The following is a 21487-nucleotide window of genomic DNA, read 5'->3' on the forward strand; positions in this document are numbered from 1 at the left end:
ACATGAAAATTTTCAAAATTTCTTTTGCAAATATCTCTTGACAGACCCAACATTTTTTATCTCCGCTTTCGGATTTGATATCCTGGATCCAAATTTTGGACGTGTATTAAGAGTGTCATGCTGTCGTATAGAATCACCAAATATATTACAGTTTGTTATATTTTTGTTATGAAAACAACACCAAAATAAAAAAAATAAAAATGTGAGAGCAGTGAGAATTTTTTAATATTTTTAAACGTCATTTTGGCTCTCACCGGCTTTACCTTGTAATATTTATATGGTGCTGCCTTTGGTAATCTATCGATAATTTGACACCCCTAACGTATACAAAACTTTACAATACCCAATGACTAAAGGTACGCGCACATTACGCTGCGCGACACGTAACTGCAGCGGCGCCTCACAGAGCGACATATTTTGGCAATACACATTAAGCGGCAATCGAGCGACACAATGCGGCAAAAGTTTGTGTTTATTTTTGTTTGCAAAATGGACGACACAGTTTTTGTAGATGTAATTATTTCATTTTTGTGCGAAGAAGAGGAAAGGAAAAGAAAAAGGTCGTGGCTATGGGTCTCATCCTCAAGATATGAGGAAGGGGAGTTCCACACTCTTTTGCACAGATTGAAAAAAGATGAAGCAAATTTTTTGCTTAGTTGATCAAAAATGCCGCGCTGTGCCGGGTCGCGCAGTGCTGCTGACGCAAGGTGTGAATTGCCTCATAAGAATACATGCAAAGAATATTTTGTAGTGCAGTGCAGTGCTGCGTAGTGCAGCCTAATCTGGCCTTACCTTAAATTCCAACCAATGTGAAATCAATTTTGACTTAGCTGTGTTTTTATAGTCTGTGTTTACAGTAAATTTATAAATAATAAAATAGTAAAATATAAAACCAAGTTGATTTATATTCAGATGGATACAAATAAGTGAGACATTGCAGATATAAATATGTGAATTCAACTTAGAACTAAGGTTAAATATATGATTTCTAAAGGATGGTGTTGCAAATATTGAAAATATCCCAATTAACAATAAATATTTGATTAATGTAAAAAGGTAGGTGATATGGTAAAGTCTAGTTGAGTGGTCGACAGCTAATACGCTCCCACAAATATCTAGAGAGGTATCAAAAGACGCGACAAATAATCCGAAGGCGGAAAAGAAAAATGTTATCTTTGTCCGCAGATATTTGCAGTTGCAGTCAACTAAACTTACCAATACAGTTCCGCTAAATTTTAAAATGTTTTTCAAAGATTTCTTGACACGCCGCTCGTTATTTTTTGAACGTGTTTTGAGAATTTCTCGCTGTCGTATTGAATTACTCCTTTCAATAACAACCAAGTTAATATCACCGGTAAAAGTCTAGTTGAGGGGTCGACTGCTAATACGCTACCAAAAATGGTAATAGTCTAGTTGGGTCGACTGCTAATACGCTACCACAAATATCGAGAGAGGTGTCAAAACGTCTTGACATCAGTATTAATAATCCGAAGGCGGTAAATGAAAATATTAACTCGTTCAAAAGATATTAACCAAAAACCGAAAGAAGACCCGCGGGTACCGCCGAAACCGGGGGTGGGATCCATAGTATTTTTGCGCAGAACACCTTTCTGAGTTGGCGGCCTTCGGCCGCGCTTATACAAAAGGTAATAGTCTAGTTGAGGGGTCGACTGCTAATACGCTATCGAGTGAGGTGTCAAAAGACGCCTATTAATCTCAAGAACAATAATCCGAAGGCGGAAAAGAAAAATTTTATCTCTGTCCGGAGATATTTGCAGTTGAAGTTGGCGATTTTCATGTGGTTGTTGTTGTGTTTGTGCCCACAAAAAAATTTGTGCATCACCGTGGCGGTAGCACAACGCAGAAAGCTGTTCTGCGCAAAAATTCCATGGATCCGACCCCCGGTTTCGGAGGTACCCGCGGGTCTTTTTTCGGTTTTTCGTTAATATCTTTTGAACGCGTTAAAATGTATATTTTCCGTCTTCGGATTATTAATACTGATGTCAAGACGCGTCGTTTGACACCTCTCGATATTTTTGGTAGCGTGTTAGCAGTCGACCCCTCAACTAGACTATTACCATAAAAAATAACCCTGGGCTACGCCATGCCAAGTCCGGGTGTGAGTTAAGATTTTTATTTTCCGCCTTCGGATTATTAATACTGATGTCAAGACGCGTCGATTGACACCTCTCTCCATATTTTTGGTAGCGTTTTCACAGTCGACCCCTCAACTATACTATTACCCTCAGATGTAAGTGAAATATGTGTCTATAATTCACCTCTGCACTAATTCTAGGTATCACCTCTTAAAATGGTGCGTGTCCACTATTCATCGCAACTAATTCAGCTATATGTTATACATTATGGCCACCAGTGGTTTGTGTCTCCGATTTTAGGTACACCCTGTTCTGTAGATAGATAGATTGATATTTATTATTAATATGTTTACATATTTTTTGATTTCACAATAAATTTTAAATATCACGAATTCATTTTCAATTCACAGACGTGTATGATATATATATATATATTAAGTAATAAAAAGTAAAAAGTAATAAAAAGTATTTTAGCCTCGAATAAGATCTATACATAGCCGTTTAAAATTCATAATATTATTCTCTCGTTTGATATAATCAGGTAACGAGTTAAATATGTTAAGGCCCTTATATAATAATGTGTTTTGGGCTGCAGTAGTCCGCTGTAATCCTAGTCGAAAGTCATTCGCATTCCGCACAGCATATTGGTGTTTATCTCTAACATACTGAATGCAACTTGTTAAATACATCGGCGCCCTGTTCTCTTTAATTATAAAAATCATTATTAGTGTATTGAGCATCAGTTTTTGCTCAATATTTAGCCATTTCAATGTTTCAAGCATGTGACTTATTGGGGTGTATTTGTGGCATTTTATTATTGATCTCATACATTTGTTTTGTAGTTTCTGTATCCTTCCTGTTGTTGTTGTTGTTGTAGCGATAAGGTTGCTCCCCGAAAGTTTTGGGGAGTGTTATCGATGTGATGGTCCTTTGCCGGATACAAATCCGGTACGCTCCGGTACCATAGCACCATTAAGGTGCTAGCCCGACCATCTCGGGAACGATTTATGTGGCCACATTAAACCTTCAGGCCATTCCCTCCCTCCCTACCCCCAAATTCCATGAGGAGCTTGGGGTCGCCAGAGCCTCGTCTGTTAGTGAAACAGGATTCGCCGCGGATAGGTGAGGTTGACAATTGGGTTTGGAGAAGCTATATATTGCGCTGGCAACCTGAAGGGTTGCGCTACACAGCCCCTTGAATCTGGTATTTTAGTCGCCTCTTACGACAGGCGATTGGTTACAAGATGTGTACAGAATTGTGGAACAGTATTCAAAATGTGGCTTTATGATTGTATTGCATATTTTTATTGCTGTTAAAGTGTCTAATTTATTTCTGTAGCTAGTTATTTAACCACTGCCGCTAGATGGGTTTCCTAAGCCTTATCTAAGCTAGGATAAGCGTTTTTTACGCGAAAACCTAAACGTATACGCTTGTAAAAAACGGCTATTATTAAATCAGTTGTCGGAATGGACTGTGATGCCGAGCAACGGGAATTGATTATTAGTGCTGTCGAAACGTGGTTTCTAGCAGCTGATGTGTATTTAACACACAATCGAGGTTGGAAAGGACGTGATTCCAAGCCACCCACCCAAAGTTACTGAAGCTGGTGATAAGAGTGGGAGATTGGAAAGGACGTGATTCCAAGCCCCCCACTCAAATCATTGCGTATTTAGAGTGGTCAGTAGATATTTTTTTTTTTATATCGTGGAGTGAGTCACACGTATCAATGTTTCTGCAGTGCCTATTGAAATCAGTACACAGACAACGAATTGTCAACTTCACCTATCCGTGGCGAATCCTGTGTCATTAATAGCCGAGGCTCTGGCGACCCCAAACTCCTCATGGATCTAGGGGGTGGGAGGGCAGTATGGACACGAAGGTGGGGGAATATTTTGAATAAGGTGTCACGATTTTCCAACCTTTTTTTCGAGGGGTGGCGGGGAATCTAAAAATCACAAAATTATCATCCGCAACTATGAAACTCTTAGTTTATGAAATATAAGCTTTTTAATTTCCAAATTTAGTGAAATTATACTTAAGTCCTGCACTTAATTTTCGTCAAGATTCAGAATCCGAAAGAAGAAAATATATTTTGTATATCCATTAAAAGTTATTCGCAGAAAACCCGTCGGTACTATTGTCGCTTTTTTCGTTGTTGCAATTAAACAAACGAAAACATATGAAGGTTGTTAATAGTGTTGCCAGCTCCGCAACAATATCATTTTATCTTGGTAGAACATTATATGGTGGTGGCACGTGGACATAAATGCAAACAAACATACACTATCAATGTATTTTGTTTTTGTAATTCTCTGAATAATTTGAAATTAATGTATTTAATTGGAACAAGTGCAGAATACATACATTTGTATAAAAAAAAAAAAAATCGGACTTTATACAGATTTTTATGCTGATTCCAACGGTATATTTCTTTTTTGGTGCAAATGAAAAGTTTGGGGTAGTTCCATGTCAAAAGGCGAAATTATGAATTTTTCAAATCAAAATATCTCCGAAATTAGTGGATAGATTTCAAAAACTAAAAAATCGAAAAATAACTTCTAAAAATACCTTTCATCTGATGTATATATATCTTTAACTTTTCTAGTTTTTATTAACACAAATTTGAAAAAGCCCTTTTTTCTTTCGTGAACGAGCTGATATTACCTTATAACTCTTATTTTTTTTGTTATGTTAGCCGATCCAACACCGGCTGCGCCATGGACAGCAATTCTGCGTAGAACACCTTTCTGCATAGGCGGCCTTCGGCCGCGCTTATAAAAAATAACCCTGGACTACGCCATGCCAAGGCCGGGTGTGGTATAACCGTGGCTACCGCCACGGTGGTGTCCTTCTGCGTAGTACACCCTTCTGCAGAAGAGAAGAGAAAGGAAGAGAAGTTCATTTTTAGTGACATTTCACTGGTCAATACAGTGAGTGAATCAATTAATTGCAAGCAGTTTTACGCATACAACTGAATCTGATTATAAACCCGAGCAATTTCAACACCCCAAATAATATTAGACTACAAATAATTCAAAGAGTTTTACAAAAACTAAATACATTGATAGTGTATGTTTGTTTGCATTTATGTTGACGTGCCCCTACCTTATAATGTTCTACCAAGACAAAAAGACATTGTTGCGGAGCTGGCAACACTATTCACCACCTTCATATGTTTTCGTTTGTTTAATTGCAACAACGAAAAAAGCGACAATAGTACCGACGGGTTTTTGGCGAATAATTTTTAAACGATATAAAAAATTTAGTTTCTGCTTTCGGATTCTGAATCTCAGGACTTAAGTTGAAATTTTACTAAATTTGGAAATTAAAAAGCTTATATTTCGTAAACTAAGAGTTTCCTAGTGCTGCGGATTCCATTTTGGTGATTTTTAGGACCCCTCTACCCCTACAAACCAACTATAGTTTGAAAATCGTGGCACCTTATATAAAATCCAACCCATTGTTGTGTTAACAGTGCTTCGCCCCATTCAATGGGCACGACCATTCACAAATTGTCATCAAAGTCCTCTAACGGGAATCCAAGGAAACTGGCAGTTTCAACAGGGGCGGACCATAGGGAGATTGATGTTAGAGGCGTAGGTTAGTTAGTTATAGCGTTTTCTTTTCTGGCTAAAGTGTTACGCTTTCTGTACGCCGCGCAAAGGTTTTTGTTCCATTCTAAAAAACAGGCAACGCCTTTACGGGGTATTTCGTTCTTTTGTGAAAATTGTTGCCTGCTCGCAACGCAAAAGTGTTACACTTTTGCCCTGTATAAAATGGCGGTGTGGCAGTGCAACTCTGTGAAACTCTCAATTCGCTCTTAAGTTCCACATATACTCTGTTAATATGAGCGCACAAATCACCTACACAGATTGCGCATTCACGAGTTCAAATGTTGTATAACTGACTGTTGGGGTAAGGCGGAGATGGCGTGTGGCATGCTGACAAGCCCCTGCTAGCTCGTCGGATGGGGTGAGTTTTTACTCACCCGCCTTACCTACAGTTATACAAACAAGAGAGAGGTTCATGCCTGAAATCTACGAAAAGAAAGGGAAAGCTGGAGGAAAAGGTCTGTTCGTGTCAAGTGGAGTCATCCCTCCCCTTCTGCGTAAAACCTCGACGCAGCCTTGGGCGTTGCACTGACTCCGAAACTTTAGCAACGCCCCCTTAGCCTGACACAAGTCTGTTGTCCGTTATCGTTCCATGTTCCTATCCGGTTCTGTCTGTCCTAGTCGCCCCTGTAATGTACCAGTGCAACACCCACACCAATCAGTTGCTTAACTAGGCGGACATGGCTTTAATTTTTCACCCCATAGAAAAAAAACCAAAAAGATAAATAAACAAGGCGAAGAGAGTTTCGTTATACAACTTCACAAGTTTAGTTTATTTAGACAATAATATTATATAAAAAAAAAATGCAAAAAAACGTATTAAAACAAGTAAAAACAAGTTTTCTTTGAACTTACTAATATTTTCACAGTCTTTCAAATCAGAAGGTAACTCATTATACATTTTATACCCTAAATATTCAAGAGACCTTTTGGCGAACTCAGTTCTTATTCTAGGCAGTCTTATATTATTGCAATTTCTTGTTCCATAATTGTGGATTTCATGATTATAATATATTTTACTACTCAGGTAATTCGGTAACATTCCTAACCTAAGTTGGTGTATAAATTTCAATGTGAAATAACTAACTGACTGTTTAATACTAAGCCAGTTTAATCTATTGAGCATTACAATTTTAGGCGTTCTTGGAGGACATTTTAAACTAAATCGCATTGCCTTGTTTTGCTGTATTTGAAGTTTCTTAATATATATATCATTACTTAATTTAATTTATTTTATTTATTTATTTACGATCTTGAAGATCTATATAATTTAATAAGGTACAAAGTATTTTTAATGTTTACATATTTGTTTCAATTCATTGAATTTCTTTGACTTCAACTATATAATAATCTATAGAATTATTTACTAAATAAATTTAACTACTTTACAGGTAGCGCTTTACAGTAGCTGTATAATAACTTTCTGAATTTTTTGGTATTATTACAGTTTTTAATATCAATTGGCAGATCATTATATTCTCTAATTCCTTCGTAGTATATACTTTTTTTATCGAATTCAGATCTCACTACCGGCAAGTAAAAGTTGTTATTGTGTCTTGTTTGATAGCTATGGACCTCTCTGTTTAGTCTGACACGTTCACTTAGGTAATTCGGCAAATTTCCCAACTTTATGTTGTGTATAAACTTCAATGTGTAGTAAGTGATATTCTGTTTTACACTAAGCCAGTTTAAGCTGTCTAGTAAATCCTTAATTGGGGTATCATACCGTTTTCTTAATATGAAACGCATACCTTTGTTTTGTTTAATTTGTAGCCTGGATTTTTGCGAATCAGCTAATGCGAATAGGATTGTAGGACAGTAAATAAAATGCGGCTCGATAATGGATCTATAGACCATTATTTTGTATTGCATACTAATATGCCTGCATGATCGAAACATGAACCCTATTTTTTTGGAAATGTTCCCTTCGATGTATGTAAGATGTTCATCAAATTTTAATTTGTCATCTAAAATTATTCCCAGGTATTTTATTCGGGTTACTCTTTCTATAGGGGTATTTGCTATTTTTAGCGATACATCATCTTGAGTCACTCTAGACCCCATTATCATCCATTTTGTCTTTTCTATGTTTATTTTAAGCATATTTTGGCACAACCACTTATATATTGCCTGTAGGTCCGATTGTATTTTTGAGGCTGCCTCATCAATTATGTTACCGCTTATAGTCAAAAGTGCATCATCAGCGAATAATCTTATTTTGCAGTATTTGATACAGTTTTTAATATCATTTATGTAAATTTTAAAAAGAATTGCTGCAAGCACCGATCCCTGTGGCAATCCTATTTCAATGTCCACTTCGGGGGAAATCTTATTTCTTATTTCTTATTACAGTTTTCTGCTTTCTTCCACTAAGGTAACTTTTGAACCAGTTAAGCGCTATGTTTCTTATGCCAATTTTATACAGTTTTCTTATAAGAATATCTCTGTCTACTGTTTCGAAAGCTCTTTTTAGGTCGAGGAAAACTGAAATTGTAAATTGTTTCTTCGTTCTACTTTCTTTCCATTCTGCAATTACCAGGTTAAGTGCAGTTTCACACGAGTGTTTTGATCTAAACCCCGACTGCTCCTTTATAATAATTTCGTTTTTATTTAAGTAATCCAGCAATTGGTTCTTAACTACAGTTTCTATTATTTTCTCATCGCTAGGTAAGGTATTTATGGGTCGTATCTCCTCTGGTTTAATTGTTCCCTTTACTTTTTCTACAGGTACAATTAGTGAGGTCTTCCAGCAGTCTGGAAATACACCAAATTGGAAACTTTCATTAATTACACATGTGCAGGTATATCCTAAGTACTCCATGCTGTCTTTTAATACACCTTCCGTTACTAATTTTTTTCCTCCGTACTTGTTTTTTAATTTCGTTGTAACTCTCATAATTTCTTCATCATCTATTTCCTTCAATTTAAACACGCTTCTGCTTATCTCCATTTGATTTCCACCTGCTTCGAAGATTTCAATGCTATCTCTGATTCCGATTATGCTCTCATTAAAGTAACGGTTTAATTCAGTTGCTATTTCATAATCATCTTCAATAAGAGCACCATTTATAGAAATTTTTTGAATTTGTGCTACCTCACTACCCAAATTTATGGCGTCTTTTAGACATTTCCACATTAACTTTTGGTTATTAGTATTTCTTGAGATTTTGTTTTCCATAAATGTTTTCTTTTTTATTTTAACTGGTTTTTTGTATCGTTTTATTGTAATATAGTTATCCCAAATATTGGTTCTCTCTGCTATTTTAAATTGTTCATACTTCAGCTTATTCAACTCTGTTAGTTCATGGTCGTACCATTTATTAATCAATTTAACTTGAACTCGCTTTTTATATGTTAAAGTGGCCATTACGTCATTAAGGATGTTGTTTATTCTTTGGACCTTTAGGCTAACTTCGCAGTTGTTTAGTTCAGCTAAGTTGTAAGTTCTAAGGAGATTTACTAAGTGGTCTTTTGCATAGTTATTCCAACACACGCGGTTTTCAAAGATTCTCATTTGGTACTTTTTTTGAATTGGTAGTTTGAATGAAATAGTTTCATGATCCGATATTTTATGCGAATCCAAATTCGATACTTCAACTTCAGTTTTGTTACTAAAGAGTAGATCTATTCTCGTTTGCGTTGTTTCTGTTATTCTTGTATTAAAATTAATTAATTGATACATTGCTAGTGATTCGAATGTCCTAATTAGCTTTCTCGAGTATGTTGTGTGTGTATTGACATTTATATTAAAGTCGCCAATAACGATATTGTTGCCGCTTTCAGAAAAGCAATCTTCCATCACCTCATTAATATGTCTTATGAATTCGGCATCACTGGTGTTTGGTGAGTGATATAACGCACAAACCCTCCACTTAGTTAGATAGATAGATAGATAGATAGATTGATATTTATTATTAATATGTTTACATATTTTTTGATTTCACAATAAATTTTAAATATCACAAATTCATTTTCAATTCATAGACGTGTATGATATATATATATTAAGTAATAAAAAGTAAAAAGTAATAAAAAGTATTTTAGCCTCGAATAAGATCTATACATAGCCGTTTAAAATTCATAATATTATTCTCTCGTTTGATATAATCAGGTAACGAGTTAAATATGTTAAGGCCCTTATATAATAATGTGTTTTGGGCTGCAGTAGTCCGCTGTAATCCTAGTCGAAAGTCATTCGCATTCCGCACAGCATATTGGTGTGTATCTCTAACATACTGAATGCAACTTGTTAAATACATCGGCGCCCTGTTCTGTTTAATTTTAAAAATCATTATTAGTGTATTGAGCATCAGTTTTTGCTCAATATTTAGCCATTTCAATGTTTCAAGCATGTGACTTATTGGGGTGTATTTGTGGCATTTTATTATTGATCTCATACATTTGTTTTGTAATTTCTGTATCCTTCCTATTTGTGATTGGTTACAAGATGTGTACAGAATTGTGGAACAGTATTCAAAATGTGGCTTTATGATTGTATTGTATATTTTTATTGCTGTTAAAGTGTCTAATTTATTTCGTATTCTTCTAAAGAAGTAAATCTTTTTTGCAGCTTTTTTACACAAATAGTCCACGTGATTGTTAAATTTGAGCTCATTGTCTATTATTACACCTAAGTATTTCATATTGGTTACTTGCTCAATACTAGTATTATTTATCTCTAAATTTATTTCGCTATTTGTATTTATCACCATTACTTTTGTTTTCTGTTCATTTAATTTGAGCCTATTCATTTTAAGCCATTTCATAATTTCATCTATATCACATTCTAACTTTCGTTTACATTCTTCCACTGTTTCTGCTTCTGTATATACCAATGTATCGTCTGCATACATTACCAAATTGGATTTTGATATCACTTTTTCTATATCATTTATGTAAATTATAAACAGAATTGCTCCCAGAAGAGATCCTTGGGGCACCCCTGTATTCACATATGAAAAACTTGATTTTGTGGATTTTATTTTCGTTTGCTGTCTACGATTTGTAAGGTAGTCCTTAAACCAAAGTAGCTCTTTTCCTCTTATTCCATACATATACAGCTTTTTTATTAGAATACCTCTGTCTATTGTTTCAAATGCTCTTTTAAAATCAAGAAATAGAGCTGCTATTATTGTTTTTCGTGGACGCTTCTTCCACTCACTTACGACGAAGTTTATTGCACTTTCACATGAATGATTCTTACGAAATCCGGACTGGTTTAGAGACAGTATATTATTAGTTTCTAGGTACGTTTGTAGTTGATTTTTCACAACACTTTCCATTATTTTTTCAAATATCTTAAGAGTATTTATTGGACGAAACTCTTCACATTTTTTTGTTTTAGCGATTTTTTCAACTGGCACTACCAATGAGTCCTTCCATTCATTTGGGAATACTCCGCTCATTAATGAATGATTTATTAACTTTGTTAAGAAAGGCCCAAGTACATTCCAGTTGTCTAAAATGATCTTTGGGCTCACATTATTCCAATCCTTTTTGTTCTTAAGTTTTTTACAAATTGCCTTTAGTTCGCAAATTTGTATTTCTTTAAAATGAAAGGTTTCAGGACAATGATCAATATTGTTAATATATATTTCTTAATCAATTGACTGATCTATTAATTCTATGCTCTCAATGAAGTATTTATTGAGCTTATCAGCTATTTCATTTTCATCACTTATTTCTTCGTTTTTATAAATTATAGAGCTTATTTCTTTTACATCTTTGCTAAGTATTAAATTTTTAAGTATTCTCCACATTTCTTTTTGATTTGTTGCGCAATTGATTTTTAGCTTAAAGTATTTATTTTTTTCCTTTATTATCTCTTGTTTGTATGTTTTACATATACTTTTATAAATTAACCATGAATTGGTATCGTCCATTACTCTCGCAGCTTGGTATGCTCTAATTTTATTTATTTTTAACTTCTTTAACGTTGAGTTAAACCATTTGTTGCGACTTGAGCGATTTCTAATCGTTCTACTTCTCGTATTAGATACCACCAAATCTTGTATGCACTTTTCCAGAATAACAGTGTTTTCATTTACATCATATGCGTTACTATGTTTTAGGTTTTTGTTTAAAAGCATTCTATTAAATTCACGCTGGTTGTAGTGGAATTGTTCAATTACTTTGTACTTTGGTTTTATTACACTTTCGCGAGTAGGTTTTTCTATAACTATCGACTCATGATCTGATATTTTTAGAGAATGCTGCACTGTTACTCTCAGATTGTGTATATTCGTTAAAACATAATCAATCAAGGTTTTAGAGTTTCTAGTTATTCTAGTATTCTCGTTCATTTTCTGCATTATACCGTTATCATTTGTTATTCTTTCTAATTCTCGCTTGTATAAACTATCTTTCGACCAGTCAATGTTAAAGTCGCCTGCTATTATAAAATCTTTACTTATTTCCGTTATCGTTTCCAGTTTATCTTGAAATGTGTTGCAAAATTCACGTTCCGAGCTATTTGGTGATCTATAAAGCCCCATGATGTACAGCTCGTTGTTATCAACGATGCATTTTATTGTTAATGTCCATATTTTCATATCACTGACTAGACAGTCTACAATATTCGCTTTAATTTCTTTATGCGTGTATATAATCACGCCACCTGTTCTTCGAGAGCTTGATACACACTGAAAACTATTGAAATTTTGTAGTTTTATTTCACTAAGTTCTATGTCTTCGGTTACATGAGTTTCCGATAGAATTATTATATCGTATTGATGCTCTTCTATAATGTGCTCTAACTCCGCTTTATTATTTATAAGTCCTTGTATATTTGCATAAAAAAGTATTATTGACTTTGATTGCTAGTAACCATTTTTTCTCCTTTTAGCTTCCAGTTTATTCACATATAGTGGACAACTTTTACTAAATGTCACGTGATTAATGTCCACATCGATATTTAGTCTTTCTTTCGCACGTATGCAGTTAATACATTTATTTGTTAATTCTCGGTTGCAATCCCTTGAACTATGTTTTTCTAAACATTTCACACAGATTTCTTCATTTTTACATTGTGCGGCTTTGTGGTTGAATCCTCTACATTTATAGCACTGTTGTACCTCAAGGCCATCAAAAACTCTACATTTTTCCCAACCTATATTTACTTTTTCGGCGGCGATAGTCTTTTGGAACGTTTCCGGATCTGCTTCGATTAATGCATTGTAGTATATTACATTGTTTCATACTGTTTTAAAACTTTCAGATTTCCATCCGCAATGTAAGTATTTTGTTTTTTTAACATTTCAATTATTTTTTCATCTGCATGTTTAAAGTTCATCCTCGATATTACAAATCTATGAGACATAATTTTGGGTATTTTTACTTCATATTTTTCACCAATACGGTCCTCGATTGCACATTTTATTTTATTTCTTTCCGTGTCGTTTTCACTTTCGATTAATATCACACCATTTGCTCTAGACTGTACATTGCTTATTTTCAGTTCTTTTGGATCAACTTTTTCATTTAAATCGGTTTTTGTTTGATTGCTGTTTTGTTTTGATTTAGGCTTTATTATTAAAGGCACTTCTTTTCTAATATCTGGCATCACTCTCTTATCTTTTTTTAGTACTTCAGCAAATGACATTTGTTTGTTGGCGGCCTTCGTTTTACCGACTAACTCTTTTATTTCTTTTTGTGCTTTCTTATTCTCTTCGCTACTATTTTTAATTTCACTGCAAATTTTCTCGCTGTCTTTCTTAAATATCTCCGCTACATCTCTTATTTTCTTTACTTCACTTATATTTACTACACATTTTTCTTGCACCTTTTGCATTTCTTTTATTCTCTCGCTAAATTTAATTTCAATCGCCTCTAATAATTTTTTTATTTCATACTCGTTATGTTTAAGCGCCAATTCGAATTCACCTTTGTACTCTTCTAATAGGGCACCATTTTTGTTTATCACTGCTTGCATGTTTCGCATTGCAGAATCTATATTATATATATATGTAACGCAGTCGTCACACATAAATCTTAACAATTTATTTTGATTTAGCACAGTAGATGCATATTCATCTAGGCCACAACACTTTGTTTTTAGGTGAAAAATCTTCCCGCAAACACCATCGCACCGTATTCCAGTTTCTCTGTTAATTGCTAATTTGCACTTATCACACGACATTTTTATTTTTGAGCTTTCGTGTATATTTGAATTAAAAAACAATTCATTGCTCGCTCGCACGTATTATAGTGTCTAAGTAAAATCAAAATATTATTTTACTACTGCACATAAACCATTAAATTCAATTTATTTACAAATATCACAAGGAGCTAGTTAGATACACGTCCGAACTCGTTGAATTCACTCGTTATACATCGTATTGTTTCAAACACAATACACCATATATTATTACCTATGCTCCTATTGAATATAACTTTGAAATCAATTTTCTTATGAATATAGGTTAAGACACCACCGGTGTGACGACTATGCGAGTCGCATCTAATATGATTGAACCCAGCAATCTCCAGTTCCGAGTCATATACATCCTCCGTAGTATGTGTTTCTGCACAAAGTACAATATCTGGATTTTCTTCCTCGATCATTATTTCAACTTCATTTTTGTTAGCTGTGATACTATTTGTGTTAAGATATATACATTTTAGTTTATTTTTGGGTTTCTTGAATTTGTCATTATATATTTTTTGTGAGCTTTCTGCATCTTCATTTAGTTGCTAATATCCTAATTTTTGTTTTTTTATCTCTAGTTTATTATTGTAACAGTGACAGTTCCTGTCAAATGTATCATGATTTATGTCTAAAGCTAGGTTTAAGTTTGTGTTCGCTTTTATGCAATTTAGACACTTGTTAATTGGATTTTCTTCACATGTTTTATCGTTGTGTTTTCCGTGGCATTTGTGGCAAGCTTCTTCGTTTTTACAGTCGGCTGATTTATGATTAAATCCTTTGCATTTGTAGCACATTAGTACATTAATAGCATCGAAGACTTTACATCTGTCCCACCCCATATTTATTCGCTCTGCGGCAAGAACCTTTGTAAAATCCTCTTTATCTATTTCGATGATTGCATTATACACCTTTATGTTGCCTCGATTTCTTTCAAACTGCTTCAATACTTTTAATGAGCCTTGGATCAGGTTAATATTTTGCTTATTATTGATTCTATTAGATCGCTGTTTTCGTATTTAAAATTCATTCCTGTAATTAAAAAGCTTGGGCGAATTGAATTTGGCACTTTTATTTCATATTCCTTGCCAATGTTTTTTTCAATGGCATCTTTGATTTTTTTGCGTTCATCATTATTTTGACTATGAATCACCATTACACCATTATTTTTTGATACAATTTTCGAAATATTCAAATCTAGCAGAATAGTAGGACAATAACTAAAGTGTGGTTCAATAATTGAACGATATACCAATATTTTATGACTTTGACTGATATGTTTACATGTTCTATACATGAAGCCTATTTTCTGTGCAATTTTCCTTTCCAGATAAGTTACATGCTCTCCAAAATTTAGATTATCATCAATCAAAACTCCTAAATACTTAATTTTGTCTACTCTTTGGATTTCCATGTTTTTTACCTTCAGCGTAATATTATTTAAACTATTGTTACTTATGATATTAGTGTTTTTACAAAATATCATGAACTTAGTTTTTTCGACATTTAATTTCAGTTTTCTAAGGCATAACCATTTGCATAGCGAGTCCAGGTCTTCTTGTACTTTCAGCATGGCACATTCTGCATATTTTTCACTTATGATAAGCAATGCATCATCCGCAAATAGACGTATTTTACAATATTTTAAGCATCTTTTGATATCATTGATATACAATGTAAACAATATTGGCGCCAAGACCGAGCCTTGTGGTAAACCAATGTTAACATCCACCACTGATGAAACCTCCTTTCCAATTATCGTTCTCTGTTTTCTGTCACCCAAATAACTCCGGAACCATTCCAAAGCCTTTCCTCTTATACCAATTTTAAACATAACGTCCAATAGCTCAGATCTATCGACAGTTTCAAAAGCCCGTTTTAAATCCAAGAAGACAGACACCGTAAATTTTTTGTCCGCCATGTCTTCTTTCCAATCTGCAATTACCATATTCAAAGCTGTTTCACAAGAATGGCTCTTCCTGAATCACGATTGTTCTGGAATAATCACATTGTGCTTCTCTAAGTATGCCACAAGTTGATCCTTCACCACTGTCTCCATAATTTTTTCATCTGTAGGTAACGTGTTAATTGGACGTAGTTCCTCAGGTTTCATTGTATTTTTTACTTTTTCAACAGTTATTATTGTTGAAATTTTCCAGTAACTAGGTACAATACCGCTGTTTAAGGATTCGTTAATTATGTCTTTGTAGAAATTAGCAGTATATGTCATGGCATCTTTAACGACACCCTCCGATAAAAGCTTGTCGCCGCCATATTTGTTTTTAAGTGATTTTGTGATAATAATAATATCGTCCACTACAATGTCAGTAAATTTAAATGTTTCAAATGGATTACTATGATTTGCGCTTATTTCATCCCCATTTACAATTTCTTCGATGCTATCATTAATTTCAACAATACTTTGTATAAAAAAGTTTTTTTGGGCATTAGCTATATCATATTCATTTTCCAGGCATTCACCGTTAATTACAATTTTAGTGATATGTTTTTTAACATCATTAAGCTCGACGAGGTCTTTTAGACACTTCCACATACGTTTCATATCGCCATTGTTATGATTTACTCTATCTTCCATGAATTTCTTTTTTTTTTTATAAATTATGGTTCTTTTATATATTTTCCTAATGACGTTATATTCGTCCCAAAATCCAGTATTTCGAGCAGTTTTATAAGATTCTATTTTTGTTTTATGCAGGATTGTTAATTCTCGGTCGTACCACTTATTTCTTATCTGTATTTGGGTCCTCTTTATATAAGTCAGTGCTTGCATAGCCACAGTTAAAACTTCGTTTAGGGCTTTAGTTTTAGTTTCTACTCCGGAAATTGACATAAAGCTGAAATCGCATGTTCGTAGCAAAGTTAAAAGATTTTCAGCACTATAGTACTCCCAACATGTAACAGTAGCATACCTTCTCATTTTACAAAGCTTTGTTGTTGGCATTTCGAAGTGGATTGTCTCATGGTCAGAAATGCGATGTTCACCTATATTTACTGCTTTAACTTTATCATTGTTACTGAATAGCAAATCAATTCTTGTAGACGAGTACTCTGTTATCCTTGTGTCGAAGTTTATCCTTTGTATCATTGCCATTTGTGCAAATAAACTTGTTAGCTGGTTTGAGTATGTTGACGATACATTTACATTGATATTAAAATCACCAATTATTAAATTATTATCCGCCTCCTTGAGATGTTCAGTGATGATTTCATTTAGATAAGTAATAAAGGTGGAGTCACTGCTACTTGGTGAGTGATATAGTACACCGATTTTCCATTTTAACGCGCATTTGTTTATTTTTACAATAATGCACCACACATTCATGTTGATAGCTTTATTACAAACTATGCTAAATTGTATATTTTCATTCACATACATGACAACACCGCCAGTGTGCCTACTTTGAGAGTCGCAACTAATGCATTTGTATGTCGGAATACTAAGTTCAGAATCCAAGATATGTTCTGTTGTACACGTTTCCGTACATAACACAATACTTGGTCTTCTTATTTCAATAAGACGTTCCAGCTCGATTTTATTTGCTATGATACTACTAATATTAAGATAAATGCATTCCAAGTTGTATATATTGCTATCTCGATTTAAATAATATTTTGACTTTTGCGCTGCTGTAAACCACCTTGCTTTTAAACCACCGCAGTGCTGTATTACGTACCCCAATGTTATGCAGTTTCCTCAGTAGGATGACCTTGTCGATGGTTTCAAATGCCCTTTTTAGGTCCAGGAAGACCGACACTGTTACTAACTTGTTTGATAGGCTTTCTTTCCATTCCGCTATAACCAGGTTTAGAGCGCTTTCACAAGAGTGTTTGGTTCTGAACCCTGATTGTTCACATATAATAATTTGATTTTTATTGAGGTAATCGAGGAGCTGGTCTTTTACGATTTTCTCTAAAATCTTTTCATCACTAGGCAACGTATTAATAGGCCGTATTTCCTCTGGTTTTTCAGTCCCTTTAACTTTTTCAACTGGTATCACTGTCGATGTTTTCCAGCATGCTGGGACTACACCTTCTCTAAAGCTCTCATTAACAATACATGTATAAGCGTATCCCAAATATTCCGAACCGAACTTCAATGACGGAAGTTTATTACATGTGAGTTCCCAAGGATGAGGAATAAAAAAGGAAAAGAATAATAAAACGAAAAATAATAAAAATGTGCAGAGATGAAAAAGAGGGAATAAAGCGGAATACAATATAAGATCAATTTATAAAACTAAAATCCAAAAGTTAAATTTACTCGATTAAAAATAAAAAAAAAACAAAAAAAATTTATGAAAAATGATAAAACCGTGGTACATCGGACGACCCTCGTGCGCCAATATCTATATACGTAGGCAGGTAATTTTCGTTCTGGTAAATATACCTTATCATCTAGCACTCACCGATCTTTCCTGTGACAGAAGCGCCTGCGTTGCGGAGAGGGTTGCTGAGAACAAAAAAACCTAACACACATACATATACATATAAATGCTGGAAGTTGTTCCAATGCCCAATAGAAGGTAGAGGAGCTAACCAAAACTAGGTTGGAAATTATTCGGGCGCTCGGCTGCCGTCCGAATAAAAGGAAAATAATGTGCTCAAAATCATGAAAAAAAATCGGCAGCAATCGTGCAGGTCAGGGAAACAGACTCTTAGTCCCTACCTCCGTTTGCACCGTCTGTCAGCACAGAATAAATAGGTTTGCGACATCCGCCCAATGCAGCTCCTGCCTTGGGTGGTGCCACTTTCCTAGATGTTCTGATCTCCGGGTCCCTAGATGTTCCTAGATGTTCGGATCTCCAGGTAGCAAACCCAAATCATCCGGGTACCCCAATGCTTGCCCAAAGACGCCCAGTCCCAGGGCCACAACAGCAATTGCGCCCTAGCCTTCCACAACCCTGGCGTAGTCACCCGTCACTTACCCCCAGAGTGGCGGCGTCTCCCCTTATGCACTTCAGAATTCTGCAGTTAAACTGTAATGGACTAACTGGGAAGATTACGGAGATAGTCATGAAGCGGCACAACATCCGCATTGCTGCGATTCAAGAGACTAAACTCACAGCAAGATCTGCATTGCAGACCTGCTGTTGTTGGTGTTGTTGTAGCAATGGGTATAATGTCCACAGGAAAGAGCGCGAGAGCGGAAATGGAGGCGGCCTCGCGTTTATCATACACCACTCTGTGCAATATTATATATTTGATCCTGGCATCGACCGCAGGGACAATGTCTTAGAACGTCAAGGCCTATCTGTCCGGTCAGGCGATGCACACCTCGAAATCATCAACATCTACATCCCTCCTGCCACCTGTTGCCCCAGTGGATACCGCCCTAATATCAGGGCCTTACTCACTGGCAACAATCGCATAATCTTAGGCGATTTCAATGCCCATCATGATCTATGGAATTCAAACTTGCGGGCGGACAGTAGGGGTGAGATGTTGGCGGATCAAATAGAAGAAACGACGTTCTGCACGATAAACGTAGACGCCCCCACACGTATGGTTGGAAGCTGTCACAGCTCGCCAGATATCTCAATCGTGAGCGCAGAACTCGTAAACTGCATCAACTGCCAGCCGATGGTAACATTGGCATCCGACCACCTGCCCATACTTATTTCGCTCGAGCGTACCGCCGACTTCATCGTCACTGTGAAACGCACTTTCATAAACTTCAAAAAGGATAGTGGGAAGAATATAAATCCTTTACAGACAACCGATTTGCTGCCCTATCTATCCCGACTGATGCCCGCCAAGGGGAGCGTGCCTTCCGTAAGGTCATTGAATCCGCCTCGGCACGTTTCATTCCCGCCGGGAGAATTCCCAAAATTCGGCCCCACTTCCCGGCGGAGGCCGCAAACTTAGCGAGAGAACCTGACCTTATAAGACAGCTTGATCCAGGCGACCCCCAAATAAGGGATATAAACCAACGCATCAGATTGCTTGTGGATGAACACAAGCGTGCGAAATGGGAGGAGCACCTAAGAGGTTGTAACCTCTCTACCGGTGTGGGTAAACTTTGGTCCACCGTAAAGTCCCTATCGAATCCGACTAAGCACAAAGACAAAGTTTCCATCGCCTTTGGCGACAAAGTGCTGTCGGATGCGCAAAAATGCGCGAGCGCTTTCTGCCGACAATATATAATGCATCCTACGGTCGACAAAGATAGACGGAGAGCCAATAGACACGCACATAAACACAAATTCAGCGCGTCACCAATCACCATCACTGCTAAAGAGGTTGAGGACGCCATTGGTCGTGCTAAACCATCCAAAGCAGTGGGCCCAGACGGCATAGCCATGCCGATGCTTAAAAGCCTAGGGAAAGAGGGTTTCAAATATTAAGCGCATGTCTTCAACCTGTCTCTTTCCACCTTTGTCATACCCGAGAAATGGAAAATAGCCAAGGTGGTCCCGCTACTAAAGCCTGGGAAACCAGCTAACATAGGTGAGTCGTATCGTCCGATATCTATCCTATCGCCAGTAGCAAAGACGCTTGAAGCCATTTTGCTCCCTTATTTCCAAGCAAATTTGCAGCTAGCCCCTCATCAGCATGGCTTCAGAAAACTCCATAGCACTACCACCGCGCTAAATGCCATTAGCACCCAGATAAATTGCGGTTTAAATCAATACCCCCACCATAGAACAGTACTCGTAGCGCTAGACCTATCAAAAGCTTTTGATACGGTTAACCATAGCTCGTTACTGCAAGACCTGGAAGGGTCTACCCTTCCCCCCATGTCTTAAAAGGTGGACCACAAATTATCTGGGTGGTCGGCAGGCATCGGTGCAATTTAGAAACGAAACATCAAAACCAAGGAGAATTAAACAAGGGGTGCCACAGGGTGGTATCCTATCTCCACTTTTGTTTAATTTCTACATATCTAAGCTACCTTCACCACCGGAAGGAGTCACAATCGTTTCCTACGCCGATGACTGTGATTGCTACACAAAAAAGTGGGTTAGAAGCACTGATGACTGCCTTTGAAATTAAATTCAAAGATTTGGCCGCGCAAATTGATACTCTAAAAGCTAATATGAACATAGTGCCGTTGCATTACAACAACGAAACCAATAAAAGTAATGTGACTGACAATAATGGTGCAAAAAATAGCAAAAAACACCAAAAAAGAGCAAAACAACACGAAAATAATATTAATACGGCTTTATTAGCCGCAGAAATAAATGCCCCAAAGACAGATGTAGTTAGCTCTCGTACTTTTAGTTCTAGAAGCAATCATAACATTAATTGTGATAGTTGTCGCTCTGCAGATGTCGATTTCTTGGCATTCTCGCCTTTGTCCAATACCTCACACACTCTCCCTACTGCACATCTGGCTACCACTCCTGCTAATAAACCTGTTAACACTGATCCTAAAATTAATGCTGCTACAAATACAGACAATACTAATACTGCCGCGATCAGTAGTGCGCTGTCAATTAACCATGCTACTAATACGGTTGAATCTATTTCTTCTGCTCCGTCTGTAGGGCCTGCTGCTGTTTCTACTGACGGCTGCCCTGTATCTCCGGCTGCGTCCCGACGAATAGACTCTGCACACATCATTGGCATAACTGCTGCTGGCATTTTGGGCCAAGATCTTAATCATTTGGCC

General features: G+C 36.1%; 1 protein-coding gene across 8 annotated transcripts in view; it reads left to right on the top strand.

Moving 5' to 3' along the window:
- Nucleotides 1–812: 812 nt before the first annotated feature.
- The window catches only part of LOC137235424 (uncharacterized), a 993733-nt gene continuing 973058 nt past the window's right edge, over nt 813–21487 (top strand). For 6 of the 8 annotated variants that reach the window (XR_010947891.1, XR_010947892.1, XR_010947893.1 and 3 more), the window contains exon 1: nt 813–1056. The gene's annotated coding sequence lies outside the window, so the exon portion shown is untranslated. Of the gene's footprint in view, nt 1057–2296; nt 2397–21487 lie in introns of all 8 variants that reach the window. The other 2 variants (XM_067758399.1, XM_067758400.1) reach the window with 2 other exon arrangements.

The sequence above is a fragment of the Eurosta solidaginis genome, chromosome X (assembly GCF_040869045.1).
Source record: "Eurosta solidaginis isolate ZX-2024a chromosome X, ASM4086904v1, whole genome shotgun sequence".
Taxonomy (NCBI): Eukaryota; Metazoa; Arthropoda; class Insecta; order Diptera; family Tephritidae; genus Eurosta; species Eurosta solidaginis.